Source organism: Musca autumnalis, unplaced genomic scaffold, assembly GCF_047663935.1.
Source record: "Musca autumnalis isolate F117 unplaced genomic scaffold, ASM4766393v1 scaffold_2, whole genome shotgun sequence".
Taxonomy (NCBI): Eukaryota; Metazoa; Arthropoda; class Insecta; order Diptera; family Muscidae; genus Musca; species Musca autumnalis.
In genome coordinates, this window is record NW_027411755.1 from 126,571,201 (window position 1) to 126,598,296 (window position 27,096).

The window sequence follows — 27,096 nt, forward strand, 5'->3', positions numbered from 1 at the left end:
GAGTGTGATTCTCATTTATTTGAGATTACTAGACACTTAAAGAGTTCGAGGTTTCGCTAAAAAAGGCATCATTTCAAAAAGTTGAAAAGCCAATTGATAATTCCCCTCGCCGGGATGAAATCATGATATTGGTAGCGATCAGTAAAATTTTGCAAACCTGTCAGTTCGTTTTGAAAAACATTACTCTCTGTAACAGAAAGTAATGATGAAGTTTAAGCCATTGGGGTAATACTCCAGACTTAAAAACAATCAAATGAGATTGGAACTTCAACCAAAACAAAACAAACATAGACTATTATTTTTATTATCATTTTAACCGGCGCACCCTATTAATCCCGTTGACTGATGTCTTCTGTTTGCAGTATAGAATTAATTTTAACATTGAAGACCATCATTGGCGATGGCAGCTTGTCATTGCACGACACACACTCACCTGCAAAACGAAAACGTTCGTTGTTAGTAGTAGTTCAAACTATTCATGCCGGGAATTCATTGATAATGCTGCAGTGCACTACGGCTCAAGGTGCTTAACTATTTCCTCTCAACGTTTGTTAGTTAGGAGAATGAATATCATCGCCGCTGTTGTTGGATTGGTTCAATGTGTTATTTGCAAATATTGCATGCCACAACCAATTATAATAATTGTTATAGCTGCCACAAAGACAACTACAACGTCTATTTTTTAACTGCATTGCAAATTGATCAACTAATGATAGTATTCAAGTTAGTCCACGGAAATTGTGTCACAAATCATATTCTGTTGAATGGAGATTATTAAGAAACAATATATTGTAGGAAAGGATAAATAAAGATTAGGGATTAAAGAGGAAGCAACTTTGCGAAATTATTGGTAAGAAAAGTTAAAGCTTAAAAAATGAAGTTAAAGATTTAACATTAATTTTCTAAAGTTATATATCGAATTAGGAAAATAAAAGCTTTTAGGAATTTTGGAAGAATCAAAAAAATATTCCTTATAATTTTACAGATTCCATTTCATAGGAAGTCAATATTATTCGTGTGAAAGATATTTGTATGATCTGCAAATTAAATAAGATGGTCACAGAAGACCTTACCGAACATTATTCATTTGATGAGACGTAAGACAATACGTCGGTGTCATGCTTAAGTGTTCCATACGCCATTTTCCTGTCGCATTTTAATTTTTGACGACATAAGAAAATATTTATATTTTTGACTTGAGTTATTAATAATATTATATAGAATATCTTTGCAAAAATGTATAGGAATATCTGTTGGAACATAAAAGTTATAGAAGATTTTTTAAAAATATAATTTTTGTCGACTTGTTCCATATCCACACTTATGACACAAATTGGAAATATTGTATATCACATGGAATAAATTGACAAACAATTTTCGTATCTTTGTCTCAATATATTCTAAATTGTTTAAATGTGTTTTTAAACTTGTAGGGTATAAAAATATTAATTTTATACCATGAAAAAACTTATGCTTCCTTGTCGAAACGTAGATATCTCAGAAACTAGAGCAGATAAGAAAATGCCGAAAGAGCATACGCGAAAACCCTAGAAACCACCTATATCTCAAAAAGTCAAAATGGCGTATGGAACACTTAAGCATGACGAATAGTCGAGATTTGGAAAGCAGTGAATCTGACCTTTGATACTACGTATTAAGATACAACGATTGCATTGGCTAGACCATGTCCTAAGAATGAGTAATAATGAGCCCGCTAAAAGGCGTATAAACAGGCATGTCACAGAAACAAATTCCGATCGAAAGTGGAATTGATTCCGTATTTAGGTTCTTAAGAAAACGAAAAACGAAATTTTTTTCCAAGTGGAATTGTATTTTTTTGGAAACATGCCACTTTAAAAGACTCTAAAAACTCCAAGAATAATAAAAATATTGTTTTATTAAAAAATCACATTTACTTTAATATTTTTTTATCATTTTATTTAAAACAAGTGAGCAAAGGCTACAGTCGGGACGGGGCCGACCGTGTGATACCCTACACCACTACCCCTGTACATAAGCTTTTCACTGGTAAACATTTCTTTTAGGAATATAATCCGACTACCACCACACATAATATGCCTCTTTCTCTCTGGGACCCCCATAAGCAACTACAATTTCGACCATCCGATCAAAATTGCGACCTGTAGCGTGATTGCAAAAATGTGAAAGAATTGGATGCATTACCGACTATTGTGGTACACCAATGTAAAGGTAATATTTTTTTTTTGTCTTCCACTGACAGGCTTTGCCGTTGAAATACCCCTACTTACTTACTTAGCTGTCCCATTACAGAACATTTGTTCCATACACCGAACTAAGAAAAGATCTCCAATTCTCTCTGTTTCGTGCTTCGCTTTTTGGAATACCGCGCCTTGTCATCTCATCATCCACTTGTTTGCGCCATCTATTCTTTGGCCTGCCAATTGTGCGTGCACCGCCATGTGGCTCGAATTTATACGCCTTTTTAGCGTGTTCATCATCGCTCATTCTTATGATATGGCCTAGCCAACGCAATCGCTGCATCACGATACGTTTAACAATATTGATGTCGTTGTATAGCAGATACAGCTCGTGGTTCATGCGACGTCGATATTCACCGTCAACGCAGATCGGTCCGTAGATCTTTCGAAGAATTTTTCTCTCAAACACGCCAAGCACTGCCTTATCTGCTTGCGCAAGTACCCAGGCTTCGGAACCATACATCAGCACGGGTAGTATCACTGTTTTGTAAAGCGTTATTTTTGTTTGACGAGTTGTGGCTTTGTAGAAACCGATATATTCACAAAGAATAAAACTTTGAATTTGTCTCCACACGAGTTTTTCCCCATTCCGACCCCTAAATATTATCCGACTATCACCAAAATCAATAGCCTTCTTCCTATGTGGGGCCCCCTTCAACTTCCAAACTTTCGTGACTATCCGATCAAAATTCCAACCTGTAGCGGGATTACAAAAAAAAAAATGGAAAAATATATTATATATTACTGACTTTTGCCCACTTACGCCAACATAGGTTACATCAATATAAAGGAGATCTTTTCTTTGCCATTGACGGGCTTTCCTTTTGGAATACTCCAACAGAAGCGGAGATATTCGCATAAGAAAAAAACGTAGACTTTTCTCCACGTAACCTTTCTGCTTATTCCGACTCCTGAATATTATCCGACCATCACAAACTTAATGGGCTTCTTCCTCTGTGGGACCCGCATCAACTCCCAAAAAAATCGTGACGATCCGATCAGAATTGCGACCTTTAGCGTGATTACAAAAAATCGGAAAATGGGATGCATTACCGACTATTGCGATATCTCTATTCTTTGACCACCTACAACAGCCCACTTTACATCGTTGTAAAGATGATATTTTCTACTTTCCTTGCCTGGTTTGCTTCTGATATACCTCTTAACGAAACAGAGGTATTGGCTTTGAAATAAAACGTTGACCTTTTCTCCAAATAAGTTTTTGCCCATTCCAATCCCTGAATATTATCCGACCATCATCAAAATCAATAGGCTTCTTCCTCTGTGGGACCACCATTAACCCCCAAAATTTCGTTATAACCGTAACTAAAATCTTCTGTGCAAAATTTTTGTAGAATATTTGGATGCTGAAAAATTTCATCCTGTGGTACTTTCACTACGTTTCAAGAAATAAAAGGACGAAAAGGACGTAAAAAACATTGAGTTAAAAGAATAAAATGTTCTACAAAAAGATTCGCCAATCTATTTGACTGAAGACATGTCACCTCAAAACAAAGCTCCAACAACGCCAAACAGAGATATGGAGCTATTTTCCCAAGTATTATAGGGAAAAAATCAAAAACTTCATCGTCTTTACTAAACGATTGTATTAAGAAAACTGAAGAAAAAAGAACAACATAATTCATACCATTTTTTTCTTTTCCTCTTCGCTTGCGACGTTGGTTAACAACAATAAAGCACGAAACACACGTGTTTGACCGCATATACACCACCAAAGCACACACAAACTTTTTTACCCTCCCGTCTTCGCTTCTGTGTCTTCTATTACACCATACACACAGCTCTTTATTATCAAACAGCATTCCGCAGCCGCTAGATTCCTGTTGTTACTTTCTTTGGCAAAAATCCTCTCTCCACCCATAAAAAATATGTTCTAACATAAAAGATATGTTGGTACCCAAACAAATAAAATAATAAAACAAATAAAACATTTTATGTTTGGATCCAAACATATATTTGTTTGCAACCAGTACCAAACATAAATTTGTTTGGATCCAAACATATTCCTAACATATATTTTTCTGTGTATAGATATAAAAGCTATATGCATAATAGTACATTTAGATTAACGATACCCCTTAGATTTCAAATGTCAGTTCCATAGCGTATACGTCAACTAATGTTCACTGAATTGAGGTTTATTTGAAGTATATGTACGTGATAAAATAGACATTAGAAATTCAGTGGATACTAGTTCAAAAACTACACTTTTGTTTAAATTGCATATTTTATTGAAGAAAGTAAAAGTAACGATTGTTGACAAAATATTAACAAAGTCACCCTATTATGAACAAAGTGGTGACATGTCGACACTAGATCTCGGGCTTCCTACGGTGATCATTTGAACATGAAAAGATGCTGCACAGTTGTGCCATCATGGATTTTGTTAATGCGACTACCTTTAAAAATGTGTGCGTTTTTTGCACTTGCAAGTGAAATGCCAATTTAATTGCTATTCTGTAAAATATTTCTAAAAATGCATATGCAGGCTCAAATACTTAGATTGTGTAAAATTTACAATGATTGTAAAAGTATCATTTTGCAATGCCTTTTACTTCCAAGAATACAATACATATGTAAGACACATTTTATTATGTCTGATTTGCAATGCAGACATGTTGGAATGCTTAGAAGACAATATTAAAAGGGACGGAAACAACAGTCAATGACTATTATTGACTAATATGACACTAAAGAGGAAATTACACACAACATCTGTCGTTAGATGTCCATATTAATTTGACGCGTGCATAATGAAAGAACACTTTTGAAAATAAATATAGGATTCTAAGAATAGCAAGCAAGTTAATAAAAAAGGAGCGACAGGCAAAAGGGCGCCCACCTGCTCTCAGATAACGTTTCTCTCAATTCAACAATTAAACCACATAATTGAAAAATTATGTACTCCCTAAAGTATGAGAAGGAAAATATGGTGTCTACCCCTGATCTAAAGGGTCCAAGATAAATATTTGGAAAGTTATAGGTACTAACTATAGATCCTTAACCAACTTCTTGAATTTTCAATATTCTTCTCAACCACCTCGGCTTACACTGAAGTAAGAGATTTACTGTTCTTTTTGGAATCTACTTATGTAATACGTCCCGTGAAACTGAAGTTCTGCAATAACAGTTTAACGTTCTATGAAATTTTTGTTTTGGTAACCACTTCATAAATAAACGTAATTTTCACGTTGTGGGCATAAAAAACAAATCTGTTTTATTTCGAATCAAAAATTATTATTTTCATACTCACATAAATGTGTACACTTTGAATGCGTTTAACATTGTCCCATGAATGGATTTGTTTCCACACCCCTCCTCCCATTTTCAATATTTTAATGTAAAATAAAATGGCCATCACACTTTTGTTTGTTTGTTTGCATAAATAAATAATTAATTAATTGATCTCAAGTGTGAGGAGGGCATGTGGTTTTGCCATAATCCGTGAACAAATGTATGAATTAATGAATGAGGGGAAGTGTGATGACGTCATTAATTGATATTTGATTTTCAATACAAATTTATTTACGTGACTAATGATTCTTCAAAGTATGGATGTGCATATGTTTATTTGTAGGTATATGACATTGTGGGGAATTTTATGAATGCATTTATATTTGGCAATTTTAAGTATAATTTTAAACAATTATGAGTATTTATTTGGAAATGGTAGCAATTTTGTCTTAAGAAGTTATTTGGTGATTGGGGCTGAAGTTATGTATGTGAATTAAATTCCATTGCTTACATACAGAAGCACCGTCGATTTACTAAATTATTTTAAACACCTGTAGATAGTTAAACGTATGTATACTACATATTAGACTGTTTGGATCATTCTTGTGGGAGAAGAATGTTGACCCAGAATCATTCTCTAAATGTTCAATATTTAAATTCAGTTTCTAGATGTCGTTATACCCTGCCTGTCAAATAACGTAATTACACTATGCAACACTGAAAATGCAAACAACTTCTAGCATGGATTTTTTGAAAGTACATATTTAGACTACAAGAACCCTAGTTGGGTTTTGTCCTGTCAGATCCAGTTCGGATTTTATGGCCTCATATAAACCGGGCTAAATCTTCACTTTTTTGCATTTATCAGGCCTTTATCTCAGAAACGAATAGGAATTTGGCCTTGCTGTCTTTAGCAATATTGTAGCCCTAAACTAGTAGAACTTATCTCTTGAAGAAATCACCAAAGAAAAACTCCATCTAGGGCATCAAAATCTATAAAATATAGAACAATTTACATAATTGCTGAAATTCTGGTCAGTATCGGCTAAACTATTGGGAGTTGAACCAAGTAACCTTTTGCAAAAACCTTCCAAATAAAGTTCTCAACAATTCTTTAGAACATTCTGAAACTCTAAAATGCTTACTTCATGTTGTTTCAGCGGTATTTTGCATCATATCTTTTACAACACGTATTTCAAACACAGTTCACACCAACAGTTTATTCTCGCATTTCGGATTTCACTACATTATTGACATTTATATATTATGTTTACATTTACGAAATCCACTCGATTTCAACTGTCAATTCAATTGCTCAAACGTCAAATGAAATCCAATCGATTTCAGATGAGTTTTCATTTGACGTATACACAAAGGAATTGACAGATGAAATCGAGTGGATTTCGTAAATGTAAACATAGTATTATTAAATCGTCGTTGAAAAATGTACTGAAAACAACGGCGTAGAGGCATTTTACAACAATGACATGTTCTGAAGAGTTGTGTATTACATTCCAGGGAATATTTTTCCAAAAGAAAATATTCAGAAAAAGTTAACGGTTTTGGAGATACGGTGCGAAATGTATAAAAATTTTGGACTTTTTGCATATATTTTGAAATTTGAGGCAATAAATGTAGTTTTTCGAGTTCATTATTTCTCTAAATATTTTATTCTTGTCCTTATCTACAAATTTGCTTCAGAGGTCAGAAGAAGATTCGCATTGGTTTCAGAGATATAGCCCCGAATTTCTTTAAAAACTCAATATTTAGCCATGTTTAGATGGGGCCATAAAATCCGAGCTGGATCTGACACAACAAAACCCAACTAGAGTTTCTTGTCATTTGGGTCTGTGCTTTCAAAAAATCCTCAGTTCGAAGTGTTTGCACAAGATCACCTTTAAAATGTTGCACAGTGTTATTAAATATTTAATCGGAGTTAATTCTATTTAATACTAATCTACGAATGAACCGCGTAATATACCTATCCGTCAGAATATAAAATAAAAATAGACACAGATGGGATCCACTTTGCAAACCACTCAGTTTCTAAAATCATCAGAGTTGGATTGAGTATTTAATGCTCATTTATATATTAATTGAATTCAACAAACTTCGTCATATTCTTAAGCAAATTTCTTACTTTCAGATTTCAATTAATTTATGCAAATTTCCCCTAACATTTCTGTGTGCTGTTGTTTAATAACATGCCATACAGCGTCAAAATTAAATAAAAATGTGATTCATTCATTCATTTTGTCAACAGCTGTCTCTAAAAAGTCAAAATGTCAAACCCCACAATTTGTGTTTGTAAAACATGTCCGTTGTCATTTATTATCTCTCCCAGAGTAACAACCACAAAAAAACGAAAACAACAACAATTACATAACATTTTACAACATTTACGACATGTTAACAAAACCACAAACATGTCTACAAACATGTGGATTTTTTAATGCATGAACATGAAGTTTAATCGAATTATTACAATATTTATGAATATGGTTATTTTTCGAGGACTTGTTGTTCCACTTCACTGATTTGGTTTTGTCGGAATAAAGATATTTAAACAGCATGTTTTTTTGGTGGCGAACGAAAATCACAATTTCGAATAAAAGGCCGACCAAAATCAAGCAGCCAATTTCTGTGGCGCCACGTAGATATCCTTTTTTTGAGAGCTATTATTGTCAAAGGTTCGTTTTTGAAAAAAAGTTTACTGTTGCTGAGATAATTTTGTTATAAAAATGGCAAACACTATTGCTTGTTTTTTTTTTTTTTTGTTTACTTTGTGGTTATGACCTTCATAGCCTCAATTATCTTTATCTATACTGTTTTGAAAACCACAAGACAGTTGTGAAGGTGCAGTGAGTCGTGCGGTCCTGTGTCGCATGCTGGGCAGATGTTTTGCACGATGTTACCAATCCTATAGGAATGCATCATAGTGAACGTAGTTGAGCCAAAACAACTCCGTTTTGTTGTGGCAGCTAACGTTCTTCAGCTGCGATATATGAGGGATATACTCCGAGGACCGCATTCACACGATAGTTGTTTATGGAAGCTGTGTGAATGCGATACAAACCTGCTTGATAAGCTTGCTGATCTACACGGAGGAAAAAAGGCCTCTCTAACATATGTCCCAAACATATTTTGCAGCAAACATATATTTATTTGCAATCAGTCCCAAACATAACATATGTTTGGGCCCTGCAAGCAAATATATGTTTGGGTGCAAACAAATATATGTTTGGGTGCCAACAAATTATATGTTTGGGTGCAAACAAATACAAACCGAAAAGCCACAAAAAAACAAACACATGCACCAGTGGGCGCTTACTGAGAGCAAGGGAGCGTAAATTTCAGTGTAAAACACATTGAAATGTATGCTCACTTGATCTCAGTAAGCGTTCACTGGCTACCTATAACATATACACACATTTATAAATAGTGGTGGTTTATTAACACAAAAGCAACAACAGACACATAGGTACATAAAAAATCCCAAAGAAATACACAACATACTTTAATAAAATAAAAACTGAATAAAATAATTTATAAAAAGTCACACTTTTAAAAAGAAAAAATTATATAGAAATATCGTTGAACGCTTCTCCTTAATTGTGAAATAAAACACATTTTCCTCAAAGTTGAAATCATCAGTAGGAAATCGGCATCTGGAATCAATTGATTATATACTGTAATAAATAGGTACATCCATATTTCAAATGTATGTATGTATATGAAAAATGTATTAATGTAATTACCAATACTAAATGCGATTTCTTCCTTGTCAAATAAAATTCATCTTTTTGATTCATTATAAAATTTCCAATTGTAAAATGTATTGGACATTTAATTTACTAAAAAGCACAATTTCTTTAAGAAAACACAAAACACTGATTTATTCACTCAGTTTACCGTCTTTACTCAACAGTTGTATTTAGAAAACTGAAGAAAAAAAAACAAAATAATTAATACCATTTTTTCTTTCCCTCTTCACTTGCTACGTTGGTTAAAAAAACTACAAAGCACGAAACACACGTGTTTGGACAAAGCTTCTGCGTTTCCTCTTACACCATACGCACAGCTCTTTATTATACAACAGCATTCCGCAGCCGCGAGAGCCCTGTTGTTACTCTCTTTGACAAAAATCCTCTCTTCACCCATAAAAATATGTTCTAACATAAAAAATATGTTGGTACCAAAACAAATAAAATTGAGGTATGTTTCAAAATTTTGCAAATATATTTTTGTTTGGACACAAACAAATTATGGTTGGATACACACTTATATTTGTTTGCAAGCAGTCCCAAAAAATTATTTGTTTGGATCCAAACATATTTCTAACATATATTTTTCTGCGTGTAGGGGTCCCCGCTTATATCATTAGACCTCTCTCTCTCTCCCTAGATCATGAAGATTCATCCTGACATGCGTGGGTGGGGTAATTGCAATGACTCTCACGGTAAGACCCGAGCAAGTACTGCAACGAGAGCCGGCAATTGTGTTGCTGTTCTGGAAGAATCCTCGACTCCTCATGTAGATGGTACACTGATGACATGACGAGACACCCGTTAAAGTTCCTAGGGCGGCGTTCTGACAGTTTTGAATAGTATTCCATCGCGTTGCACTTATGTTATGACCATACTGATCCCGCATAGCTTATAACACAGACCGACCTATCGTGTTATATGAGGTTAAAGGGTTGCATTATCTGCACCCCAAGTGCTACAGGCTAGGGATTTGAGGACCTTGAGGACATACTGTAGAATGTGACCACCCTAGAATCTTGGGATAGTTAGTGGTTAGAATTCTGTTACCATCGGCTGTTGAGTCCTCATCTGCGCAGTCCATGTGGTGACCAGAGTGGCTGCAAATTTAGTGGTGGTTATTTGCATATTCCTGGAGCGAAAAAACGTTTTAGGATCGAGCAAATAGGAGTTTTAGTTATTCACAAATGACATTAGGGAAAGTACCCGATGGCAAGATCGTAGAAATATCCAAGAAAGGTAGATGTTAAACAGTCCCATAGATATCACTCTACCTTGGGGAACTTCCTGTTTCACTCCATTGGTCTTCGACTGCTTGTTTCTGAGTTCACGCACAAATGGCGTCTACAACTGTAATTGTTTATCCAACATTTTAAAGTTGGTCGGAGGGTATGTGCTCGAACAGTGTGGAGTGCTTAACCGTATCAAAGGGTTTTGATGCTCAATGCTTATTTTGGTTGAGTCCTTGAAACCATGCTGATGCTCGGCAACTGGATAGCTATTTCTGATGCTGGGGAGGAATAAAGCTAGCTAAGCTAAGAATAAAGTTTTAGCTAGGGACCGCCCCTTCCATTTTCCAGAATTCGGGCGCGAAGTGGGTAGCTTGCGATAGATTGAGAACTTTCCCAAGATACTCAAGCTCATCCAGCTGTTTCAGCATTACCACGGAGATGCGTCAGGGCCTAACGCTTTGGATTATTTAGCGTTCCTGATGGCATTCGCAACATCATCCATTGTAAATTCTTGTTATTCCTCCTTGGTGGGAAGAAATATAATGCGACGCCGTACTTTAGCCGGGGTGCTTCACAAATTATCGATTAAAATAAATTTCGAACCTCTTCGGATCAGTCAATGTAACGTGACTGCGGTCCTATTTCCTTCTTTTCAGAGTACGAGAGTGACTTAATTGTTGTCTACAATTCACTTGTTTTGGCTTTCAGTTGTGGCCACCGACCACCCGTTTAACTTCCAGTGACAGCTCCCTAACTCTGGGCCACTAGTATTGGTTCGACGAAACTATACGAAACGCTGCCAAAGCATCAGAAGGGTTGAGCATTTCTCTGAAGCTTTCATTGGAGAATTCTCTGAAACTAGGCAAATTTGCTTTCCCATGAGTGTTAAAAGTACGGTGTTTAAAGGTCAAGATATCAGGCGGACTGCTTATGATGATTATTACCTCAATTGGAAATGTGATCCATTTCCAGGGATTGGAACTAAGAAGTGTTATCTTCCAAAAAAGGTTTCAATTGAAAACAACTTTGTGGTGCATTAAAAAATCTTATAAACTGTTAATTTTAATCATTCGCAACAAACAGCCAACGAAATTCAACAATGGGTGTGGTCAGTACTTCTTTCATCTGTACTCAACAAAGTTCTTTGCCGTTGATCTGTAACGGATTCTAATTTCCATGTTTTGGTTATGGGGTTACTGTGTCAACGTATCATTGTATCATACATATATGTATGTACATAACCAATAGTAATACAATACATTCTTGTCTGGCCCGACATTCCCGATTGAATGGCGTTCTAGTTTCATTTGAAACACAATAAATAGGGATGTCAATCACAAAATATTGAGGGAGTTTTGTTTTAGGGAAAAGTTTTTTCCCAATTTTCTCGAACGGTATGAAGTGTAGGGCTTACAGCTGGGCTTACAATATCACCTTGTTATTGCATCATGGGTAAAGTCATAGATTTTGAAAAAGTTTCCATGCTCATAAATAAAATCCTGGAAAACGTGATTTGAAAAAAAAAATATTTTTAGATTTGAAAATTCAAAGAGTTGTTCCACTACAGGTAGAAGGAAACACACGAAGATAAAATGATAATATATTTAGTAACTTTTTGTAAAATTCGACGTATGACATTCGATATCATGGCTCAAATTTATCACCGTATCAGTAAGACGTACAAGTTCTAAAATGCCGCTACATCTGTCTTCTATTTTAACAAAATATTGAAAATAATCCCACCACATTCAAATACCAAATTTCCCTTTTGACATCTCTACAATAACATTACATCGTCAGAAACAACAACAAATAATATTAAAGTTTATTTTCCGTTCTTCATATTTTCTCCAATGGATTTGTTGTCGCCGGTCTCGCTCTCTGTTATCGGGCCCTTATTTAGCGTTGTTTATGTAATTGTTATTAAACACAATAAAACAATGTGACATAAAAAAATAAAAGAATTACATTTTGTATGTCGTAAATTCGTTTGTTGTATAGGTTGTTGTTCTTCCATTTTTTTTTTCATAGAAATTATATAACATACGCCTTCACATCACTCAACCATGTTAGGCTCTTCATCATCAACTCTAACTCTGAGTCTCATTTTGACTCAGTGTGGTGATATGGTCGGCAGGGAGTGACTTAGGAAGTGGTGGTCGAACAAAACAATATCACTTTTATATCGAAATTAATTGAACCGTATTTATCATTAAATGGCTGCAAAAATGTACAACATACACACATACAGATGTTATATGGTGACAAATGACAACAGCAACTCTGTGGAAAAATGGGTCAATTCATTGGGGATATATGTGTAGTTGAGGTTAAATTAAGGTTGCTTAGCAGGAAATTTGGCAATAAAAATTTACAAGATAAACGAAAATAAAACGGAAAGTGTAAGTTCTTTCATAAAATGTACAGAGTAGAAATATAAGAAGGAAGGTAGTCAACTTGAGAAACTAACAGAGAAGTTGAAGTTAGATTAAAACAAGTAAAAAAGTATCGGTCAGCTGTGCTGACGAAGATATACCCTCAGCCACTGACCAAAAAAAAAAAAAAAAACAACAGCAAAACCAAACACAATAATTATGCCGTCTATAAAATACATTGATTATACCCTACACCACTATGTGGGGAGGGTATTATAAGTTGGTTTTGGCCAAAAAGTTTGTAACGCATCGAAATAATGGTCGTAGACCCATACTTATATATACCAAAATGAATGTCTCGACGAACTGAGTCGATCTGGCTATGTGTGTCCGTCCGTCCGTCTGTCCGTCTGTCCATCTAAACCTTGTAATCACGCTACAGGTCGCAATTTTGATCGGATCGTCACCAAATTTTGGACGTTGATGAGGGTCCCGGAGGGGAAGAAGCCTATTGATTTTGGTGATGGTCGGATAACATTCAGGGGTCGGAATGGGCAAAAAACTTATTTTCGGAAAAAGTCAACGTTTTATTTCAAAGCGAATATCTCCGTATCTATAAGGGGTATATTAAAGGCAAGGCCTGCTAATGAAAGCAGAAAATGTCACCTTTACAGCGATGTATGGTAGGTTGTCGTAGGTGGTCAAACAACGAAGATATCGCAATAGTCGCTTATAGAACCCAACTTTTCATTTATTCGATTTTAATTCTAATGACGAATAACACAGCTACTGTTGGATACTTTCCAAAAACAAAACGTGGCTATGAAAGTAGAAAATCCTGTCTTTACAATGATGCAAAGTAGGTTAGCGTAGGTGGCCAAATAACGGAGATATCGCAATAGTCGTTAATACATCTCATTTTTCCACTTTTAAATAAATCACGCTACAGGTCGTAATTTTGATCGGATCGTCACCAAATTTTGGGTGTTAATGGGGGTCCCGCAGGGGAAAAAGCCTATTTATTTTGGTGAAGGTCGAATAATATTTAGAGGTCCGAATGGTCAAAAAACTTTTTTGGAGAAAAAGACAATGTTTTTTTCCAAACCGAATATCTCAGCTTTTATAGGGGATATGCCAAAAGCAGAACCTGCTAATGAAAGTAGAAAATATCGCCTTTGCAACGATGTAAAGTACGTTGTTGTAGGTGGTCAAACAACGAAGATATCGCGATAGCCGCTAATAGAACACAACTTTTCATTTTTGCGATTTTACTAATAATGACGAATATGACAGCTTTGGTTGGGGACCTTCCCAAAACAAAGTCTGGCTATGAAAGTAGAAAATCCCATCAATCATGATGCAAAGTAGGTTGGCGTAGGTGGCCAAATAACGGAGATATCGCAATAGTCGTTAATACATCCCATTTTTCCATTTCTTTGTAATCACGCTACAGGTCGCAATTTTGATCGGATCGTCACGAAATTTTGGGGGTTAATGGGAGTCCTACAGGGGAAGAAACGTATTGATTTTGGTGGTCGGATAATATTCAGAGGTCGGAATGGGCAACCAACTTATTTGGAGAAAAGTCAACGTTTTATTTCAAAGCGAATATTTCCGCTTCTATAAGGGTAATATCAAAAGCAAAACCTGCTGATGGAAGTAGAAAATATCACCTTCGCAACGATGTAATGTAGGTTGTCGTAGGTGGTAAAACAATGAAGATAACGCAATAGCCGCTATTAAAACACAACTTCTCATTTTTGTGATTTTAATAATAATGACGAATAGCACAGCATTGGTTGGGGACCTTCCAAAAGCAAAGTCCGACTATGAAAGTAGAAAATCCCATCGTTACAATGATGTAAAGCATGTTGGCGTATGTGGCCAAATATTTATTGAGTTACTTTTTTTTATTTGAGTTATTCTGACGATGCACTTAAACGCGTTTCAATAAAATTGACCTGTATTAATGAAGACATTCAGAGCAAAGGCGCTAAGCTATCCCAATTTTAATATTTTGAATTTTACCAGTCAAAAGCTTATGCACAGGGGAAGTGGTGTAGGGTATCACATAGTCGGCCCCGACCCGACTATAGCCTTGGCTCACTTGTTTTATATCATGAGTTTGGTTTAACATCTGTAGGTGGCTATACCAAATCATTAACATATATCAAACATTTTTAGTAACCAAACTTCTTTATAAAGGACTCGAAATAATAAATTACCTTAAACTAAGTTTGGAAAAAAATTTTGAAAATGTTTTAAAGTTATCTTACACAATAGTATGTACCGGCGGGGTTTTGGAATTTTTGGGTCATTACCTCATGAAATACTGACATACTCCGGAAAAATATTGTACCGTTGTAAATGAGCCCGCTAGAATAACCTACTGAAAAAAAGAATCAAAAAGATGCGGGAGGAGCTTCTAAAGTTCACTTTTTCCGAATTTTGTGTGGGTGGTACCCGAAGGAGTAAACCGATATAGTCCATATTCCAACCTGATACATGATTGGATGAAAAAATACGATGTGCAAAGTCCGCACTATCAGAAACTCTGCTAGAATTATCTTGCGGATTTGCAATATGATTGGTGCCGTCAGGGTTTCTTGGAACTTTTAGGCCAATATCTCAGGAAGTATGGACTTGCGCAAGAAAAAAATTGTATCGTCGTAAAGAAAGCCGCAAGGACAACCTACTGAAAAAAAATCAAAACAATCCGAGAGGAGCTCCTAAACTTCATTTTATCCGAATTTTGTGTGGGAGGTATCGGAAGGTGTGGAACGATATAGTCCATACTCGAACCCGTTCTATATCTGGAAGAAGCAATACGATGTGCACAGTTTGGACCAAATCGATTGATCCCTTCGAGAGTTATCTCTCACACCATTTACAGCACATTTTTGAACTTTTGTAGGGAAGGTATCCGAAGGAGTGGACCGAAATGGCCTATCATCGACCTTAAACTAAGTTTGGACAAAATATTACGATAGCCAAAATTTGGTTCAAATCGGTTGATCCGTTCGAGAGCTATCGTGCGCTCCAGACAGACAGACGGGCGGACGGACATGGCTAAATCTACCCCAAATTGTCTAAAACTAATTTCGTCCAAACATACTTGGGGTCTAAAACCGTTATTTCGATGAGGCACATTTTTGGTCGTATCCTAGCCTAAAGGCTGAGAGTATAAAAAGAGAAGAGACAATATCTTTCGTCTCATTTCGAATAATATACACTTACAGCAGTATATGTTTGTTGGGAGTTTTTTAACATTTGTACGTGTTTTTTAAGTTTTCTAAGACTTTTTTAATGGATTTTACACCAACACATACTTCCTTCCTAGATATGTCACTTACATATTTTATATGATATCAATGTTTCCAAATTTTAAAATTATCCTGAACCTGGTATCGACAAAATAGGTTCTCTCAGATAACATTCCACCTTACACCAGGTATAAACACAATATTTGCAACTGCTGGATGAGCTGTGAGTTGAGTTTCTCACCAAAGTTCTCAACTTGTCGTTAGCCACCCACCTCGTGCCCGAAGTCTGGAAGATGGTTAGGATGGTCCCGCTGACCGATTTCGCTATTGTCATCCGTAGTAAAGACTCTTGAGATTTTACTCCTCCCCAGAAATTGTTAACCGGTTGCCGTTCATCGGCATGGGTTCCGTAAGCAGCACAGCAACAGAAAAAAAAACAGGTCATATCCACACAAAAGCATCCAGATTGTTTGAGTACATTAAGCAAACTACCCTCCGGTAAAGTTTGAAGTATCAATTATATGTGTAGGCACGAGTAGTATGTGGAATTCAGGAACAACAAGTAAACAAGTATCAGTCGGCTTTGCTGGCAGAGATATACCCTAAAGGTGAGAACACAGTCAGCTCTTAGCATAATTTTCCTACTTAGCTTATTTCTTCACTAGGCCGATTATTTCTTAGTGTCACACATCGAAGCGTAAAACTCATGGGCGCTATAAACATAATTAAAAAAATTCAATTTTTTAATATGAATTGTTCGTAAATAATTAGTAGCGAACATAAAAAATACAGCCAAATTCTATTTTTCATATTGAACACGTGTTTATATCAAATTTAATATCGAAACGAAATGTCAAAAATGAAGCCAGTCGAAGAATTCAAAAGTTCAACAATTTTAAACTTTGTGGCCTTAAGCCTCGCTTCGTTGTGGTCTGTCTTATTGAAAACAGTACACTTTCACTTTTGCGCTTTGAAGCTAGGCGGAAAAATTAAGCAACAAAAGTCCATTGTGTTCTCGCCTTAAGCCTGTGCGAATTGAAAGATACATCTATAGGCAGATCGAATGCCGGATACACAACAAAAATCCTTTTCTTTTGTTTTTCAAAGGAGGGTTGTCGTTTTTTTATTTGGGATGACGACTTCTATTTTGTTTTTCAAAATAGTCAGGCTCAATCCCATAGTCGTTGTTTTAATATTTTATTAATTCAACTTTAATTTATTAATTAAAATATCATATTTAGGGGGTTTTCGGAATTCTGTGGTCCACTTTGGAAGTGCGAACTTGCCAACAAAAATATGGATTTGAATTAAAGCTCAATAGTATTGCGAAGAAGGTACGTGTTCATATGTAGTCCATTTGGGGGAAATTTCTTTCGATAGATATCGCACCCTCCAGACATTTCAGTTGAGCTTTTCTATTATTATGTCAGGAAGCATGGACTTGCTGACGAAAAACATAATATCGCTGTAAACAGGACCACGACGCGTACCTTCAGTAAACATTTCCGAAGAATCCTCAAACAGATGTTAAACTTCACATAAAGAAAAATTGTGCACTTTTGTGCAGAAGGTACCCTAAGAAGTGGACCGATATGGCCCATTTTCGAATTTAAACTAAGTTTGGACAAAATATTATGAGATTCGAAGTTTGGAAATCGGTTGTTCCGTTTAAGAGATATCGCACATACCAGTTTAACAATTTTAACTTTTTTGGGGGGAGTTTCCTGAATTAGTGGACCGATACCATCTTCGAATTTTATCTAAGGTTTGCATAAGTATTACGATATCAAAATTTGGACCAACGCAGTATCCTGTTTGAATATTGTTTTGCGCACCAGCCACTACACATGGTGGCCGTAGAGGTTAAAGGGCTCCAACCTGTTGCAAAAAAACAAAACGATTCGAGATCAGGTCCTTAACTGCACTTTTCCGAAATTACAAATAAACGTTGTTGACCATATATATATAATGCGACATCTCGCACTGTCCTAAGCTATACAGTGTCAGTCTGGTCCGCGAATACAAGTGCAACGCTATGGAATAGTATTAAAACTTGTCAAAAGGCCGAGGAACAAATTGGCTTTACATGTCATCAGTTGACCAACTTCATGAGAAGACGAAAATTCTTCCAGTACGCCATACTCACATACTCTCATTGTATTTTACCTTTATTGATTTTCTTCTTCCGTGTGGAGTTATTTTTCCCCATTTTTTTCTCCCATCGCACGCCTCCCCAGGTGGTGGATAGGAGAACGCTCACCACAGGGACGTACGCTGGGGGGGGGGGGCACTGGGGGCCCGGGCCCCCCCCCGAAATGGTTTGGTCGACTACAATTTTTTGAGCTACTTTAACAAATGATTACGATTTTTCTCTTAAATAAATTTTGTTTTTAAAATTTCAAATGAAAACTGATATTGTTCTGAAAGTTCTGTACTGAAAATGTACTTTGTCATCAAGTTGTCTAAGAAATATTTAAATTTTTTTTGTTTGAATACTCTTTTTAGTGAAACTTCCAGTAAAACTGAATTCCTTCTTTATGCCATGCCAGTGTTTTGGAATTCTGTAATGAATATAAAGCTCTTGAGGCTTTAAACTCATTTTGTATTCAAAACATTTACAAATTCAGTATTGTGCGGATTAGAAGTACATAAAATGAAATGTCTATTGGACAATATGTACGACATATCAAGGGTTTTCCGTGGAGTATATCTCGAAAAGCAGTTAGAAAACAGTGGAATAAAATTATGTAGAAAAATGTTTTGTTGTAAAGTGATAATATCTGCTATATATAGCGTGCCCATCTGAATTTTTTCCAAACTCAAACTTTCGTTATATGGTATTGTATTAAAATCTGCGGTTATTTGTATTGTATATTGCGGTGCTCTTAAACCATCTTTAAATGAAAGAAGCTTAGATGAGAAAATGAAAAACAACAAAAAATTGCATTTTTAGGGTTTTTTGATTTTGACGGTTTTGCTGGGAAACCACAAGCCCTATCAAACTGGAACTAAAGAAAATGTTGTAGCAGTGAAATTTTTCTACAATATTGTTCTTATATGATATTTGCGCAGTTTTTACCATTTCTGAGATATAGAAGTTCAAATTTGGACAATTCACTCACTGTATCGTCTCCTTATAAAATATGTCAGGACTATAATTTCCCAACTTAAACTTATATATCTCAAAAATGGTACAACAAAAAAATTACGAATCCCAATCTTGTAAAGAATTTTCACAGCTATACGATTTTCTGTAGTCCCATTTCGACAAGACTTACTGTTTTGAAGCAAATCGTGAAAACCTAACAAAAAAACCTAAAAATGTGACCTGAACTTCTATATCTCAAAAATGGTAAAACCTAGGAACAAATCAAACAAATTTTCAAAGTTACAACATTTTCTTTAGCCCCATTTCGATAGGACTTGTAGTTTCTAAGCAAAATCGTGAAAACCAAAAATAAACCTAAAAATGAGAACTTATTTAAAATTCCCTCCAGCGATTTTTTCTTGTTTTTGGATTTTTCTCATCTATGAACATTGTTGTTTCAGAATCCACAAAAACTTCCCAGTTGTAAGCTCCACTTATTTAACGTTGGTTCAAGAGAACCGTGATATTGAACCCTCAGCCATTAAGCTAACGATAAAAATGTACCTCATCGAAATAATGTTCTTAGACTAATCTTATGTTTTGACGAAACACGCGTCAAACAATTTGGAGTCGATTTATCCCAGTTCGTCCGTCTGTCTAGCTCGTGCCCATTATAACTCTCAAACAGATCAACAGATTTGGTCCAAATTTTGGATCTCGCAATATTTTGTCCAAACTTCCTTTGGACACCAGACTTCAAAATATTTTCTTAAAATCTTGAGCAAAGTCTAATCCGATTTTTTCCAGACCTAGAGTAGGTACGAATATGGATTATATCGATTCACTCCTTCAGATACCTTCCTAAAATTACGCACATATCAAATTCTGAAACTTCTTGGCTATACAATTTATAGAAAAAAATTGGCTATGTAGCCCGTATTCGATCTGTCTATATATAGAAGACTCAACTCACACAGACTGAAGGTATATCTCTGTAGGCAAACCCGACTGTTTTCCACTTGTTTTCCAGAAAACAAAATTTATGAGTCGTAGATTGCATCGCTTCCTAATATTTTTTCTTCTTTTTCTAATGTAATTTTCTGAATTATTAGTTGGCTTTCACGGACTCTATCACTTCTGGTAAAATAGTAAAGTTTTGGTGTTCTTATGCACTTAAAGAATATTATTTTCTTACAACAATACAAAACCTTTTTAATGGCACTGAAGTTAGTGTGATAAAGAAGAAACGGCGTTATGTTCAGATCGAACTGTTTATATCCTCCAAACAATGTACATATATATTAGGGTTGTGACTTTTTGACGTTTTTTCTCAAAAATGATTTCCTGTAGCAGGGATGAATGAACTTTTGCCTAATAATCACTACGCTATCGTTTATTCTATTGAAATATAAAAAAAGTTCACGCACAAATCGATTTTAAAAATATAATTTTTTGATAAAATGTATGAAATAAAAAAAAAAAATTTCAAAAATTATTTTTTGTTGAGTGAATGAATAAATATAAGCCTACTATTAACTATAATAATGTTTATTTCATTCAAATATTGAAAAAGGTCATGCACAAACCACTTTGAAAAAATTCTAAATTTTTTGTTTTTGTTAAAAAATTATATCTTTAAATAAAAGCGTTAACGACATTTTTACGATTCTCAGAATTGAAGAAAATTAGTGAGAAATAAATGTTATGTCAGTTTAATTATCTCATGTGACTCTAAAGTTTGTTGTCAATTGTATATCTGCTTACAGTGACTTCAAAAAATTGTCCATAATTTTGATAAATTCAAATTTTAAAATCATTCTGTGCGTGAGGTTTTTTCACCGAATCACCTTATAATTATGATTTTATGTAATCTTATGGCAAAACTCTTCACGAATGCAATCCCTGCGTTCGAACGTGGATCTATTTTCACCACTTTTTGCATGGAAGTTCTCTCAACAAAATGATTTCCAAAATCCATATTACTGACGATATTTTTAAAAACTATGCTAATAGCCTCGAATATAGAAAATGTTTCCAAAGCTATTCGCTGCGGGATGTAGAACCCAAAATGCCAAATAAGAGCTAATTTCGTTGGAAACTCTGGAATACACCAAAACGTACATCTATATGGGTAATATTAATTTGAAAGACTTTATAGTTATTGCTTCATTTCTGTTGGAGAATTTGGTTAAAAACTTTTGTAAGGACACTATGCCGAACGTGGTCTGATATGGTTTATCCAAGGACTAATATATTATAATCAGTTCCGAATTTCAATCTTGTATCTAAAATATTGTGATCTCTCTCTTCTGAATGTATATACTTTGTGGCAATACTGAATATACATAAAATCAATTAAAACCCCTTTAAAATAGTTTTACGTAACGATACACAAAATTTTCAATTTTCATGATTTTTGGTCAAGTTGGGCCCCCCCGAAATGAAATCCTGCGTACGTCCCTGGCTCACCAGATATGGAGGGTATCGCAAAAATAAAATATGCGGGGCGAACCAAAAAAACAGGAAAAAAGGCAGCGTCTGACCAAAGGATTGGCGGCAGCAAACAGCGTCTGAACTCCATAAGGAGCGACTGAATGAAAGAAGGAAAACTATAAACCCTTTAGAAGGCAACGGGAAACCACTAAAGTAACAACCCTAGAAAATCATACAAATACAATGAATACAACAAATAACACACGGCCCTCAGTCTCCGGCCAATCGAGGGTGCTAAGAATCCCCGGAGGTAAAACCAAATTAAATATCGGAACCTGGAATGTACGAAGTCTCTATGAAGCTGGAAAATTAGCTAATACGGTATCCGAGATGGACAGACTTAATATAGATATTCTTGGCGTATGTGAAACCTGGTGGCCAGACAGCGGCGATATATGTACTCGAAACGCCAAAATGTTCTATTTAGGAAATCTTACAAAAAATCACAGAAATGGCGTTGGAGTAATACTGAAACAAAATATAGCAAAATTTGTTAAAGGGGGATTCATCCCAAAATCTGACAGAGCTATGCTTGTAAAGCTGGAAACTAAACCAATAAATATAAATATCATACAGGTATATGCTCCAACTGCCGACAAAAGCAAAGAAGAAATAGAAACTTTTTATAAAAACATTGAAGAGTTGTTTAAACTAACAAAGCCCCATGAAATTACTATTGTACAAGGTGATTTTAACTCAAAAATTGGCAGTGGGATTGTTCCCGGTATAACAGGGTCGTATGGACTAGGAGAACGAAATGAAAGAGGGGACCGCTTGATTCAGTTCTGCCAAGAATTCAACCTCAAAGTGACAAACACGATGTTCAGCCTTCCAGCGAGAAGATTATACACCTGGAAATCGGCACAAGATAGACCAGGAAACATCGTACGCAATCAAATAGATTGCACATTAGCTCGTCGGTAGCAAAAACCTCAACATATCCTGGGGCAGATGTCCCATCAGATCATATACATACTTCTAATAATGAAGCTTAAGATAAAACTATCTACTACCAAGAAAAAGACTCGGAAAAAGCTAAACACGGAACTGCTAGGAGATCCACGAATTAAAGCGAGTATAAAAGAGAAGATAAACGAAGAACTATCTAATGTTGATAGAAATGATGTGGAAAACATGTGGGAAAGAACAAAAATACTATGAAATCAATCTCCGAAAACAGCCTTGGCAAAAGCAATAAGCCAAATAAAAATGATTGGATGACAAATGAAATACTACAATTAATGGAAGAGCGACGCAAATATAAAAATCAAAATTACGAATTGTATCACAACATCAATAAGGAAATAAAAGCCGAAATCCGAATTGCCAAAAATAAACAACTAAATTTGCAGTGTCAAGAAATCGAAAAGCTTCAGAGCAACATTCTGGAACCCCTATAACGAAAGTGAAATAGAGTCCGCTATAGCATCACTTAAGGGCAAAAAATCGCCGGGACCTGATGAGATTCCATCAGAAATATTAAAACTTATAGACTCTAACAATATTGAGCTACTAACAATACTTTTTAATACGATTTATGAAACAGGAATATATCCTCAAGATTGGCTAAAATCAACATTTGTAACCATACCCAAGAAAATCTACGCCAAATCATGCAATGACTACAGACTAATAAGTCTAATGAGTCATGCTTTAAAAATATTTCTTAGAATAATACACAAGAGAATTTATCCAAAATGCGAAAAATACATGGGCATATCACAATTTGGGTTTAAAGAAGGTATGGGTACTCGTGAAGCCGAAAGGAATTGAGTTGGATTGCAAATATTCAAGAATGAACTGGAATACGAGACGTGGGACACCTACTTAGTGCTGCCAGAAGCAGAGACATATTTGCCGATATTGTGAAAAATTTATGAATTTATTTGAATTTTTTTATTTAAAATCCATTGTTTCTTTGTAATTGTAATGGTCGCCAACATTCGTATGACGAATAGGCAAATAAAGAAGAAGAAGATTTTCTTCATCAGGGCTACAGTTGCCGTTTCACTCCGATGGAGGTTTATCTGGATGACCCCAATTATAGGTCCTACAGTAAACGGGCTTCTTGTGAGTTGCTGATGGTTGCAGCACCCCCTTGGGTGCTAGGTCTACATTGTTTGGCAACATCGCCCCCGCCGTTTCTTCCCGTACTAATTTTGAAATGAATTTGAGACGTAGTACCTCATGCCTTTTGTCTTTGTTAGACTGACCAGTGAAAGATTTCCCAAAGACTCCAAGCATGCACTGCGTCTCGAGTTTGCAGCCATACCCCATGACGTACACCGCCGCTTTGGTAAGGTGACGAATTTCATCCTTTCTCACCAGCTTTAACTTGCCACATTCCCAAGAAGTAACTGTACTGCTAAATATCTCCGCGAGAGCGCGAGAGAGTTCGCATGCGGGCCATAGTTATACATTACTAGGTCCCTCATAAGCTCACTGCTGATGATTGCTATTGGTCCACACCCTTGTTATATGTGATCCAAGAGTGTGTCGTTGACCATTTCCTCAATGGTTTCCTGGTGGTCCTAATGTAGCGTGGCAGGACCTCTACTGGTGTCGATCACAACATAACAGAGTTCGCCACTGCATTGCCTTTTGGCTACCTTGACGTAGGTTGATGTCTGCTCCTTTCCAGTCTCCGCGGCCATCTGCCTCTTTTGAAAACTCTGAGATTTCCTTTAAAAATCCACAGTATTTCCAGAAGATCGAGCCGTCGGGCTAACCTTCTTCATGTCCGGGTTCACTATGTCGCACTATGCCGAAGGATTCTCAGAGCAGTTTTCTTTGCGTGGGTCATGACGAGATTTACTCGGTGAACTTGAATATGAGAGGGTATTTTTTTCTTCGATGGTTTTGAACTGTTCTTCACTTCTTTGTCGTAAAACATTTTCTCAGTGGTTTCCAGGTGGCCTAATGTAGCCCTTTTTTGCCTTTTGACCACTTTGTTTTAAGATGGTGGCGGTTCCTTTCCAGTCTCAGCGGCCATTTTTTCTTTTCTGAAACTTCAAAGATTTATTTTAAAATGATTCAGTGATCGGACTCACCTTCTTCATGTCCGAGATCATTGTGTCGTCCTCTGCCAGAGGATTTTCGGGACAGTCGTTACACTTGATCGTGGGAAGCTCTTTTTCTTTTCCTCGATGGTTTTGCAGCGGTCTGCTCTTTGGGATATCTTAGGGAGTGTCTTTAAGCTCTTTGGGAACATCCTGCTATTTATTGTTCAGCCACCCAGGTACTTCTTAAACGTTCGTCGTTGAGCCCCGACACACTCTTGCTCGCTTCATCCGCCATCTTGCGGATATCCTCTAAAGTGGGATTTCCACAATGTTAGTGGTTTTTGTTTCGGATTGATGTCGGATTCGGAGTCAAAGTTGTTGTTGTTATGTAGAAGCATAGGTTGCTTATGTAGAAGCATAGGTATGATGCTGGGTTGACAACCGCTGACCGAAAAACTATGGGTTTGGGTCAATCCGGTACGAAAGAAGCCACTGTAGTTGGATTGTCGCAGTCACAGTCGCATTTTCTCATGGTTGGGTCAAGATTAAACTCCCTCTGAACTTCCCAATCTCTTCCTTTCTCGCAGACATATTACCATATTCTCTGAATACAACACCGCGTAGACGGTATTTTCTAAAAGAGACCTACACACAATAACATCATGACTAACCCCAAGGGTTATCGTCGCGGCACCAGAGACATGTTCTCTCGTCCCTTCCGCAAGCATGGTGCCATCCCATTGTCCACCTATATGGGCGTTGACATCAAGGGCCACGGTGCGTTTAAAAGGGTATGCTCTACAAGTCCTATAACGGTAAGGCCATGCTTGTAAACAAGTGTGTCCGCTGAAAGATCCTACCCAAGCGCGTCAATGTCCGCATTGAAAATGTCCACCACTCCAAGTGCCGTAAAGATGTCTTGGTCTTGTCAAGGAAATCGAACGTTTTTTGAAGGAAGCCAAGGGTACCTGGGTTAGCTTGAAAGGTCAACCTGAACAACCCAAGAAGGCTCATTCCTTTAAACAAATTGAGGATCCCATACTATTGGCTCCTATTCCTTATGGATTCATTACTTAAGTTATGTTTGACATATCTTGAGAGTGAATTAAAGAGGGAAATTTGTTTAGTTTTTTACACATGCTGCTGTTGTAGATGATCGCCACAGATGCTTTTCTATGGAAATGATCTTGTAAAATTATTATTGTTCATTGGTTGAGTTGGTCCACATCTGCAAATTTGTTGTTTACTTTTATGAGTGATCGCTCAATTATCTCGGCATCAGTCATATTTATGGTCTTTAGGGTAACGCCTTTGCGGCAGCAGTGGCAGTGCGCAGTGATTACCATACCCTCATTGTACGCAGAATATAATGGAGGTACATCTCCGACAAGAACAAAATCACATTTTCAGAGATGATAAAAACTAGTATTGGGTACTCTCCTTCATTGTTCAGACCGATTTTGTTCATTCCGTTCACCAAAAGGAACCCGGAAATTAATTTCATTTGTCACTTCATTTTCGTTCAATACTACATTTTAGTCTATTGTTTTCTGCTGAATGCTTCCACAACATAATAAACTGGAAAAGCTATAAAAACGTGAGGAGAAAATGAACGATATAAACGAATGAACAGAATATGGTTCGGTTGGCTCATTTCTCAGAATCGTTCCTTTGAACTAATTCATTTATGGGCAAACAACTTTAATAAAACAGCCCATAGGAAATTATGGTGATACTTCTGAGTGTTCCATCTATTTCAATCCACTTTTAGTCTTTTCTTGGGCGTACGTTGGAAATTTAGCGCCCCTGAAACCAATTTTGTTTATGGAGAACACAAAATTGGTATACTTTCAGTTTCATTAACTTGCTTACCTACTAGATCTGAAAATAATCTGAAGGAAAATCTTCACTCGTTCAACCTAATAAGTTCGAGGAGCTTTATGAACGGGAGGAGCTAAATGAACGATACGGTTTATTCGTTCATTTAGCTGGATATGGTTCCGTTCGTTTATTTCCCGGAATCGTTCCTTTGAACTAATTCCTTCACGAGCGACACAACTCTAATAAACCCCTTTGAAAAATCATAGCGATATTTCTGAGTGTTCCATCAATTTCAAGCCATCTAAAATCGTCTGATAGTCCTTTCTTGGACGTACGTTAGAAATATAGCACCTGTGAAGCCAATTGTAATCCATGGTGAACACAAAGCTAGTATGCACAGTATTTAGTGTCATTGACTTGCTTACTTACTAGACTACTAGATCAGAAAATGATCTGAAGAAACATCTCCACTCGTTTAACCTAATAAGTAAAAGAGCTATATGAACGAGGGGAGCTAAATGAGCGAAATAATCTAAATGAATGATATACACGAATGAGCTGGA

General features: G+C 36.2%; 1 protein-coding gene and 1 pseudogene across 40 annotated transcripts in view; both read left to right on the top strand.

Moving 5' to 3' along the window:
* Pvr (PDGF- and VEGF-receptor related) overlaps nucleotides 1-27,096 on the top strand; it is a 315,628-nt gene that overhangs the window by 199,385 nt on the left and 89,147 nt on the right. The window lies entirely within an intron of this gene.
* Nucleotides 25,331-25,789, top strand: LOC141392384 (large ribosomal subunit protein eL21 pseudogene; annotated as a pseudogene).